Below are 12,297 nucleotides of genomic sequence, written 5' to 3' on the forward strand. Positions count from 1 at the left end.
AAGTTACAGTTAAAAAAGGTCAATGACCTGGGGCAGCTAGGTGGCACAGTGGATAAAGCACTGGGCCTAGATTCAGGAGTACCTGAGATCAAATCTGGCCTCAGACACTTAACACCTACTAGCTGTGTGACTCTGGGCAAGTCACTTAACCCTCATGGCCCTGCAAAAAAAAAAGAAAAAAGTTCAATGACCAGTCCACCAGGTTCTAACCCCTCCCTTACCCCCTCCCCCATAAAATCTCTTGTTCCCATTCAATGACTTCAGTTCCACCTTTGCTAGAAAGGTCAATTCTGTTATCAGGAGAGAATAGGACTCCATGTTCTTTCTGCCTTTTTAGCAAAGCCATGCAACATGACTCAGAAGGTCCTGTATGTGAGAAACTCTTTCATTTTCTTAGAGATTGGCAGTGCTAAGACATGGTAAGTTGTAGAGAAACTACAGGGTGCCCAGCATAAGTGCTTCAGTCATGATAGGACCCTGAGTGCTGTCCAGAACTGGACATGGACATCTCTTGTCACTGTGACAATAGTTCCACTATGTGGAAAAAACATGCAGCAAAGATCATTGGTCATAGGAATAGATGCAACTGGTGTTCTCAGTTCTAAATCCCAAATCCTGAGCAGTCTATTATTAGCCACTGTGGTAAAGTACAAGTTTTCTGGAGAGAAGTGCACTGACCTTAGCAAGCTGGAGTGGACCTTGCAGGTATAATTCAACTGAGAATCTGAGAGGTGCTGGTGTCCTCAGTTTCTCTCCAGTATAGGGATCCACTATGATGACACTGATGTCATGGGAAGCTGTAACAAGCAGTGCAGTCAGGTGAGAAGTCACAGGAAACCACATTGCTCTGATGCCCCTCTAGCTTCCTATTAATGTGTAAGGCTGCATGCTCCAGAGAAGAATGGACTTCTCTCCTGCTGCAGAATGCAACTTGCTGCAATCTGGGGAGATGGAACAGCAATAAACCCACTGCAGATGACCAGACAGTACCTCAATCTGTTTACCATCTTTATTTAGGTCCCAGATTCGAAGAGTTTTATCCCTTGATGCAGAAACCAAAATCAAGTTTCTGTTGGGTGTGAAGCTCATATTTCTCACCACATCCTGGTGGTCAGACAGATTCAAAAGCAGTCACCCTGTCTGCGCCTCCCCAATTTTGATCTGCAGGTCATTGAGTCCTATCAAAGAATAAGGCAAGAAAAATCCAGTACTTTGAGGCAAACCCATGACCAGGGCTTTCTATTGGGCAGTGACTACCACCAGCTGAAGGCCAAACCCTGGACAATCTGACCACAGTCCAGCGTCTTTTCCTTTGGGATCTGTTTTGCTGCTTTGGCTTTTAGGCTCAAAACCTCTGGGGATGAATTATTCCTCAAGGGGCTATGGAATCAGCTTGACAACACAGTGTCCTTGTGACTAGGCAAATCAGGAACAAGAGGAGAAAAGGCAGCAGTCCAGGTCTCACGACTTGATTTCCAATCAAACTGGTGCGGCACCCTGGCAGAGGCTTCTGGGCTGGTGCTGGGCCTGGACCAACACTGCTCCTTATCCTCCAGGTCATCCTCAGCATGGGCTGCTGGCCAGCTCCCTCCCGCCTCAGCAGGAGCAGCCATCAGCTGGGGCACATTCATTATTTTTTTTATTTATTTTTTTTATGGGGCAATGGGGTTAAGTGACTTGCCCAGGGTCACACAGCTGGTAAGTGTCAAGTGTCTGAGGCCGGATTTGAACTCAGGAACTCCTGAATCCAGGGCCAGTGCTTTATCCACTGTGCCACCTAGCCACCCCAATATTTCTTTCTTTCCTTTTTTATTTTTGTGGGGCAACTGGGGTCAAGTGACTTGTCCAGTGTCACACAGCTAGTAAGTGTTACCTGTCTGAGGTCAGATTTGAACTCAGGTCCTCCTAAATCCAGGGTCAGTGCTCTATCCACTGTGCCACCTAGCTGCTCCCTCACATTCATTATTAATAGTATTTAATGACCAGTTTTTCTGGTGCAACTTTAGAATAGGCTTTATTGCAGCAACTAATGCAAAATCTAAAGAGAATAAATTAGAGGGCAATAAGAACCCATTTAGCAAGGGTGGCTAAAATGCTGTTTTCCTGTAGCCAAGTGAACCAAGAGAAGGGATTCCATCAGGGTTCACGTGAGGGAAGTAATTGTGTTTCTGCTACAACTAGTTGGATCCTCTATAGATTTGTGACAATTTCTATAGTAGAACAACAAGATTGATTAATTACAGCACAAATCCTTCCATGATTTGCAGAAGATTATCTGAAACCATGGACTAATTCTAGGTGGTTGGGGGGATTTACATGTCCTCAATGTAACCAAGAAAACTCAAGAAACATAAATACCGTGGAAAAAAACTAGTTCAGGTAAAACAATAAATATCATCAATATTTACTAACATCATCTCCTTTTAACTTAGTAACCCACTCCCAATGTCTACATAATCAACACATATATAACATGCCAGATGTCCTATGTAGTCATCTGGTCATTGGCAACATCTTTTGGACATTCTGTAGTAAGTCACATTCTCAGGGAAGTTAGGGTTTTTTTTTTGTTTTGTTTTTTTTTGTTTTGTTTTGTTTTTTTTTGCGGGCAATGGGGGTTAAGTGACTTGCCCAGGGTCACACAGCTAGTAAGTGTCTGAGGCCGGATTTGAACTCAGGTACTCCTGAATCCAAGGCCAGTGCTTTATCCACTGTGCCACCTAGCCGCCCCTTTCAGGGAAGTTCATAATAAGGTTTCTCCTTGAAGATCTGCTTCTCTGTTTCCAAGTTACTTTCAGAGATTCCCGAGTAATTCTCCTAGACTCTGCCAGTAACAAAGCACAGTACAATTTAGTAAAGCCTTGTAAGGGGCTAAAATTGTAGTTAGTCTGTCTAAAATATCTGATGAGTGGTCACCAATAAATTATAAGCTTTAGCAAGAGTTTATACTTTTAAGCATTTATTAAGGAAAATAAGAATTTGGTGAAGAGAGATAAAGAGGCCTAGATTCAACTGTCTATCTCAGGGAGCCCACATTTCTGCTCCACTCTCCATGAGAGTACTGACCAAAAAGAGAGAACCACACCTCCTTCCTCCCACAAGCCTCCTGTGAAACTGGGGACGTCCTGTCCACATGCACACACAACTCCAAGCTAATTGGCTGGTAGCTTTGATAGACAGTACCCACGAGGAAATGTCACTCCCTGATGCCAAGGCAAAGCTGCATGTCTTGCCTTCAGTGACCTTCTCCTCATGGCGGAGCTTTCCTACAGTAACTCTCTAGCAGGTGGCATCACTCCAATCGTTACAGCCTCTTAAATTTTGCTTTCCTGATAATTAATTCATGTGGTGAAAGCCAGTTTGAGCCTTTTGGTTCTGAGCTTATTAATAATAATGCTATAAGAAGAATATCAAATTAAGAATCCATAATTTGCCTGAAACTTCAGAGAATTTCAGTCTTTCCCTAAGTGATATAAACACTGCCAACAACATACTGAAAGAAGAATCTTAAAAAAGAAATTCCTGAGTATTTGACTTATAAAATGAGTCCTTTCTTAAAATGATCAGATAGATACTTCAAGTAGAAAAACAATTTTACCCTCTTTACAATTATCAATGCAATTTTACATATAAAATCCTTAATACTTTTAAAACAGTATATAATTAGAAATGTTATCCAAATCAGAAACAGTCCAATCCTGTTGCTTTCTCAAAGTTTGCTGCTCCATTTAATTAACAAAAATTGAAATAGAAAAAAAAAAGGTACATCTATGTTTGTTCTTCCCCCACTCCTGGAAAATTTCATCCCCAATAATATACAAAATAATGAAACATCTCAGGGATCTAATCTTATACATGAATATATAGCTATTAACAGTAGCTCACAAGACCAAGAACTCATATACTTAATAACATAGGATATGGAATTGACTGAAATTCAGAATAAAAACAGCAGAATCTTTCACATTTGCATCTTATTACATTAACTCAGACATGCTGGGGTATGAAGAGATAGCAAACAATACAAAACAGCATAGCACAGCATAGCATAACATAGTATAGTATAACATAATGTAACATAAGGTGATCTAACACAATACAATATAGCACAATATGCTACAATCTAGTATAATATTATATAACAATAACAAATCATCATATAAAAATATAGTTTTACCTCTTGTAGCCATTGGAATGATGCCACCTGCTGGAGACTTACTGTAGAAGAGTTCCGCCCATTAAGGTCTTTGAGGGCAAGACCAGGAGTCTTTTCTTTCGCGTCAGGAAGTGACGCAGGTGAGTGGGAGGAAGAAGGAAGAGACTGGTGGCTCGGTCTCAGGCTCTTCCCTTTGGACTCTGGTGGAGAGCGGAGCTAGAAATGCGCTCTCCCTTTAATAGATAGGAATCTAGGCCTTTCTCTCTCTCTTTATCAAATTCTTATTCTCCTTAATAAATGCTTAAAAGTCTAACTCTTGCTAAAGCTTATAATTTATTGGCGACCACTCATTAGATATTTTAGACAGTTTAGCTAGAATTTTAGCCCTTAACACTCTCATGGTTAGAAAGATTTGTACTTAAAGGAAGAATCAGAGACATGATTGTAAGAGCATTGGTACTGGTCATCTAGACCTAAGCCTAAAGGCAAAGAGTGACATGACATAGACATAATAGAATAAAGCATCCTTAGTTTTGTTTCATTTCAGTTAAGAGTCATATTTATTGTTTGGAGCAGCTAGTTGTGCAGCAGAGTTCCAAGTCATTCATAGGACATAATAGTCAGGCTCAGGATTAATCAGGTAGGAAATATTCCTTTTTTAAAAAAGATGTAAGACAATGGAGAAATGAGTGGAGATCCACACCAAGGCCATCCTGTAGTAGTACTCAGACTGGATTCCTTTTGAACAGCTTGTGGCATTTCACCTGAATGGTGGATTACTGACTTTATTGATTATGTGGATAATTACGCTTACAGTCTAAACTCAGAACAATGTCAGCTATGGACCAATGAGAGATATTACATCAAAAAGCAAGTACCACTAGTCATAGCTTAGAACTATATTTCTAAATGTAACCCATTATAGGTAAGATAATTTCACTTCAGAGAAATAGAATCATGAGTTAGGTAGTTACAGAACAAAATCAATCATCTGTAAATAGGATCAATTAAAAACAAGACAGGGGGCAGCTAGGTGGCACAGTGGATAGAGCACCGGCCCTGGAGTCAGGAGTACCTGAGTTCAAATCCGGCCTCAGACACTTAACACTTACTAGCTGTGTGACTCTGGGCAAGTCACTTAACCCCAATTGCCTCACTAAAAAACAAACAAACAAACAAACAAAAAACAAGACAGAATCAATTTGATCATTTCAAAAGTTAAAGACAAATATGTACACAATTACAAAACACTTTTTTTTTTTTTAGTAAGGCAATTGGGGTTAAGTGACTTGCCCAGGGCCACACAGCTAGTAAGTGTTAAGTGTCTGAGGCCAGATTTGAACTCAGGTCTTCCTGAATCCAGGGACGGTGCTCTATCCACTGTGCCACCTAGCTGCCCCCACAAAACACTTTTCAAACAAAGACATCCAAACAATTGGAGAATATTAATGCCTTATGGGTGAGCCAATGACAATTCTATAAATATGACAAAATAACTATATATTGTAACATGCCATGCCATGATATGATATTGTGAGAATTAGAATGACATCCCCCTGCTGGGAAAGATATTTCAGGGAAGTTCCACCATGAGGAGAAAGCGTGTGATTTAAAAACCATGTAACTTTAGTGTCCAGAAGTTACATCTATAGAACCACCTGTGGGACCTGTCAATCAGAGCTACCAGCCAATTAGCATGTTGCTATGTGTGTGGACAGCTCTGTTTCTGGTTTCTCAGGAGTCTTTGGGGGAAGCCGAGGAATGAGTGAGCCTTTTGGGGTTGGAGACTTTGCCTTGGTGGCAGGGGAGGCAGCTTAAGGAGAGCAGGAAAATCTAATACTTTATTCATGTGTTTCTCTTTACTAACCCCTAATATACTTTGATAAATACTCAGTGCCCAAAGATTGGTGCTATACATTTTCTAATTTAAGGTGACCACTCATTAGATTTTAGACATCATAGGTAGTATTTTAGTCTCTTACAATATGATACAATACAACACAACACAGTATAGCATAGTATATATAGTATAGTATAGTATAATGTAATGTAACATAACATAGTATAGCACAATTTAATACAATATAATATTATAAAATAAAATTATAATTCTATCTAAATTAATTACTATTTACTAATAATTAATGACTAATTCAGTGCCATATATATCAGACTTCAAAAATGTTTATAGATCTAGAAGAACAAATAATATCAAGAGAATTAAGAAAATCAATGAAAAAATGTGAAGGAAGGTATCCTAGTACTAGTAGATCTCAAACTGTATTGCAAAATAGTAAACATGAAACCAGTCTGATACTGGATAAAAAAAAATAGAGTGGTGGATGAGTGTAATAGATTAGGCCTACAATACACAGTAATAAATGGCCATATATATACATACACATAGATATACATATATAGATATAATTTCTGCCTTTTTAAACTTTGTTTGAAATATGTCTATGCACCAATATATTTTCAATTTTGGTAGAAGGTCCATGTAGTGCTGAGTTGTGGGTTTTTAACAGGTTGACAAGGGATTAGGTCATAAGCAAGTGGTTGATCCCATAATAGATGATTTTTTTTCCTTGAATTTGGTAATGAAATGTATGAGAAATATCTAAGAGTACCTTGGGTGGGAATAAAAGGTAAATAAATATATTTCCTTGCTTTGTGACTCTGGGAAAGCCACTTAACCCATATTTGCCTCATTTCCTCATTTGTAAAAAAAGGTCCCACACTGGAGAAGAAATGGCAAACTGCTCTATTATCTTTGCCAGTACAATTGTTATTCCCATTTCACATATGAAGAAACTAAGGGGGCATACCCCTGGTCATGATAAATATCTGAGTCAGGATTTGAATTCAGGTCTTCTTAATTTCATACCCATAATTCTATTCAATATACCACATAGCTATCTATATGGTATAAATATATGGGTGGATGACAATATTAGCAGAACTACTGATAGAGTGAAGATCTGTGATGACAGTTGTCTCAGACATCTGTTGTATACATCTGTATACAAGCCATTGATAACCCCTCAAGTCTATTTTAGTTGTGAGAACTGAGCAAAATAAAAACAAAACTATGACAATCTGACCTTGTGTAGAATACTGACTTGCATGTAGCCATTATATGTTAAATATTTCCTGAGTTGAATTAAAAAGAATAGTCATCAAAAATCAATATGAAGATGTGTGGGTCATATAAAACAACAATAATAACAAAAGGTAACATTTATATAGTGTCTACTATGTGCCAGGCCCTGTGGTAAGCACTTTCCAAATATCTTATTCAATTCTAGAAAACTCTAGGAAGTAGGTGCTATAATTAAACCAATTTAACAAATGAGGAAACTGCATAGCAATTTGTCCAAAGTCACACAACTTGTGTCTCAGTTCAGGTTTGAACCAACTACAGGCCCAGAAGTTTATCCACTGCCCCACTTTGCTCTTCCAGTGAAGTCCCTTCTCCATTCAACCTCTTAAAATGTCTTCATTCTTCAGATCTTTGCTAAAGTATCAACTTCAACATAAAATCCTTCCTGAAGTCCCAGACACCAGTCTCTCTTCCTAAAAAAAAGGTTACTTTGTATTTGTGTTTATTTTGCATATAGTAATTAATGTCTTATTATTTCTAGTGCCTTCCTCCTTAATTCTAGTGTCTTCCCTCTGTTGATTATCTTTATGTATATAGTGTGTATGCCCTTAATTGCATGTTGTCTCTCCTTGTTAGCCTGTGAGATCCTTGAGAACAGATTAGGTTGTTTCTTGTAAACAGTATATTGTAGGATTCTGGTTTTTAATCCACTCTGCTATTTGCCTCTGTTTTCTGGCAGAGTTCATCCATTCACATTCACAGTTATTATTACTAGCTGTCTATTTCCCTCCATTCTATTTACCCCCTTAGTACTTTTCTCCCCTTCTTTCTCCCTATTCCTCCTCACCAATGTTTTGCTTCTTAGTTCTTCCTCCCCCAATGTGCCCTCCCTTTTATCAGCCCCCTTCCTTTTGTTTTCCCTTTTTTCCTCTGCTTCTGCCCTCCCTTCTATCAGTCTCCCCCTTTTCCTTTTTCCCTTTTACTTCCCTAAAGAATATGCTGATTTGTTATCCGAATGAACACATATATTATTCCCTCTGAATCAAATCTAGTGAAAGTAAGATTGAATCAATGTTCACCCCTTTCTTCTTTCCCTCTATTGTAATAGGTTTTATGCAACTCTTCATATGATATAATTCACTCTATTCCACCTCCCCATTCCTCTTCTTCCCATAAACTACTTTTTAACCCCTTAATTTTCTTTATATTATCACATCAAAGACAATTGATATTTATACCCTCTCTGTTTAATCCTTATGTCTGCTCAAATATATATATATATATATATATATATATATATATATATATATATATATATATATATACACAGTTCTCAAGAGTTATAGGTATTATTTTCCTATGTAGGAATGTAAACAGTTTAACTTTATTTAATAATTTTTTCCCCTGTTTACCTGTTTAAACTTCTCTTGAGTCTTGTATGTTAAGATAGAATTTTCTTCTATTTTTTCATTCTTTTGATTTTGTTTGACTGATTCCTGGTGTCTCATGGAGTCATTAGCTTTCAACTGTCCAATTTGAATTTTTAAGGCATTGTTTTCTTCAGTCAGATTATGTACCTCCTTTTCCATTTGGTCAAATTATTTTTTGAAGGAATTGTTTTCTTTGGTCAATCTTTTTGCTTCCTTTTCCAAGCTGCTGATTCTTTTTTCATAATTTTCTTGTGTTGTTTTCATTTCTCTCCCCATTTCTCTCAATTGATTTTTAAAATCCTTTTTGAGCTCTTCCAAGAAGGCTTTTTGTACTTGAGACCAATTCATCTTTCCTCTTGAGGCTTCACATGTAGGCAGTTTGAGAGTATTGTCCTCATCTGAGTTTGTGTTTGGCTCTTTCCTGTTGACACAGAAGCTCTCAGTGGTGAGAGCTCTTTTTTGTTTCTTGCTCATATTGCAGCTTATTATTATTATTTTTTTAAAGTTTAAGTCCACTCCTTGGGCACTAGGGTCACTGTTTCAAGCTTATTGTGCTGGGAGATAGGGGCTGTGTCACTGGCTTTCTATGGCTTGTGGATTTCTCACTGCCCTGGGCTTGCTCTCTGTTCTTGCTCCCAGCATGCTGGGATGGCCAGGCCTAGTTGCACCCGTCCTATGGGTGGTCCCCTAGCTGGCAGCCTGCCCTCTCAGCTGGTGCTGGTGGATCTCACCACTGGCCTGCTGCACCACTAGCCAACAGAGCCAGGATCAAGTGGCTTCAGTTGCTTCCCGCTGACTTTCCCTGACCCCCTCCATGCTGTACTGTGCTGAGGTATACTACGTTCCTCCCGGCCCCCCCTCTCCCCCCTCCCCCCCCCCCGCCCCACCAAAGTGAGACTGACTTTTCCTGAAGTCTTTTAAATTATCTCTGTTTGGAAGATTGTGTCCCTCTGTCTTTTTGTAGGTGCTGTAGTTTCAGAATCTGTTTAGAGGCTTGATTTAATGATGTTTTTCAGGGAAACTTGGGAGAGCTCAGGCAGCTTACTGGCTTCTCTCCAACATCTTGGCTCTAGTGCCTTACCTTGGGGTGGAATGTGGCTTTCATAGAGTTCATTTGGTCATGTTTAATTGGATAGTCATTTTATCTCATAATACTCATACCACAGGCAAAAGGAAAGATAAGCCTAATAGTTTTGATAGAGATAGATAAGTAGACAATGGATAGATAAACATTTAATTAAGCATATACTATGTCCTAGGCACTGAATAAGTAGATAGGATAAAAGAAAAAAAGATGGTCCCTATTTTCAAGAATCTTACTTTATAATCAAGGAAGAAAAAACTATGAGGGAAAGCAGGAAAGAAGTAACTGGGAAAGAGGAAGAGCAGAAAGAATAAGGATACCTGTGTGTGGGAAGTAGAGAGGCACATAAGAAGTTTTACAAAGTTTAAATTTCTCCTGCATAAAATTCCCAATAATGACCAATATATTATTGATTATATAAAACAATATACCATTATTTAAACTGAGAAATGTGTTTGCTTTACACTTTAAATTTACTTCCAATCATTCATTGAAAATCATTTTCTTCAAAACAAAAAAGTGAAATCTAATAGCAACCTTTCATTGCACTCAGACTCTTACATATTTTTAACGGCCAGGGTATTTTTGAAACAAAGATTGATCCTGCTCTTACTTTTGTACCTGCAGGACCCAATAAATGGCTGGAAGTATGTGTTCTTTATATCAGCTGCTATTATTTTCTCAGGAATGATCTTCCTCCTAATTTTTGGCCGTGCAGAAATCCAGGACTGGGTAAAGAGAGAAACACCAAAATCACTCATTTTTGAGGTTTCCCAGATGACAAAGTAGGGTCTGATCTTGTCATGCACATCCCTATGGACATTCACTTTGTAACGACTGGAATGATGCCACCTGCTGGAGACTTATTGTAGGAAAGCTCCAACATGAGGAGAGGACCTCTGAGGGCAGAACCATGCATCTTTTCTTTGGCATCAGGAAGTGAAGTTTGCTTGTGGGAGGAAGAAGGGGGAGGCTGGCGCGCTGCCTTGCTCTCTTTTTCTGAGGACTCTGGTGGAGAAGGGAGCTACACAAATGCGCTCTCCGTTTAATAGGTAGATGAATTTAGGCCTTTCTCTCTCTCTTTACCAAATTCTTATTCTCCTTAATAAATGCTTAAAAGTGTAACTCTTGCTCAGCTTATGATTTATTGGCGACTTTTCATTAGATATTTTAGACAGTATAGCTAGAATTTTAGCCCTTAGGACTTCTTGTCAGAAGGCAATTAAGACAATTAATAATTTCAGAATTGTAAAAGGACATCAAAGAAACATACAAAGAAACCAAACTGCATTTCTTTGTAGTAATCCATGAGTAGATAATTGAAAAAGAAATTCCATTCAAGATAACTACAAAATGCTTAAAATATCTTCTTACTGAATCTACCAAGGCACAATAAATACATACAAAAATAACTAGATAACTCTCTTTTAAAACTAAATAAATGCTGAGATAATAGGTCCAAAGTTCTGTGATAATGGAAAAGCAAACAAAGGCTCTGTGTCATCAGGAATGCTTAATTCCCTCCTAGGAAGGGCATAAATAGAGGGATTTTTCCTTATTTTTGATCCATTTTTGAATTATCTATTTAAAGCAGATGTGAAGGGAAATAGTTTCCCTTTGAATGAATCAGTCTCAAATTGTAGTGACTTATATAATTCCTGAATAAAAAAAATTGTCCTGTATCACTTGAGAAATGGACACCAGTGTCGGTAACAGTCCAGTGACTATTAGACACATTAAAGAATATACTGATGGGTTGACATGCAAATCTTTTTGGTTTCAGCCACATTTACATTCAACATGAAGAGAGAGAGATACAAAGAGAAAGAGGGAGAGAGTCACACAGAGAGAGACAGAGACAGAGAGGACAGACAGAAACACAGAGAGAGGGAGAGACAGAGACAAAGAGACAGAGACAGAGAGACAGAAAGAGACAGACAAATACACAGACAGTGTCAGAGACAGAGAAAGAATATTCAAATACAATGCATACCTGAACAAGAATCTCCTGGTAATATAGTTGACAAGTGATCATCTAGTTTTGTTTGTTTGTTTGTTTTTGGTGAGGCAATTGGGGTTAAGTGACTTGCCCAGGGTCATACAGCTAGTAAGTGTCAAGTGTCTGAGGCTGGATTTGAACTCAGGTCCTCCTGAATCCAGGGCCTGTGCTCTATCCACTGTGCTACACAGCTGCCCCGATCACCTAGTTTTGTTTGAAGATATTCAAATAAAGACATTCCATTGCCTTTGAAAGAGCTCATTTTATTTTGGAATGACACTCATTGTTAGAAAGATTTTCCTAACATCATCCAGATTGTCTCCTTACAACTTCCAATCAGTTCTACTAGATTTGGGGGCCAACCCCACCCAAAACAAACAAAAACCTAAAAAAAGTCTCCTTCTTCTTCTACCAGATATCCCCTCCCCCAGCCTCATAGCTTTTAGGATCCCCTTAAGCAGTGCTCTGCTAGAAATAGCTCATATGGGATCTTTACTTATTTGAAAAAATTTCACATTTATTATT

The 12,297-nt window shown here is 38.4% G+C and overlaps 1 pseudogene; it reads right to left on the reverse strand.

Moving 5' to 3' along the window:
- Nucleotides 1-356: 356 nt before the first annotated feature.
- On the reverse strand, nucleotides 357-1,631 carry LOC122747971 (annotated as a pseudogene).
- Nucleotides 1,632-12,297: the final 10,666 nt, after the last annotated feature.

Source organism: Dromiciops gliroides, chromosome 3 (genome assembly GCF_019393635.1).
Source record: "Dromiciops gliroides isolate mDroGli1 chromosome 3, mDroGli1.pri, whole genome shotgun sequence".
Lineage (NCBI taxonomy): Eukaryota > Metazoa > Chordata > Mammalia > Microbiotheria > Microbiotheriidae > Dromiciops > Dromiciops gliroides.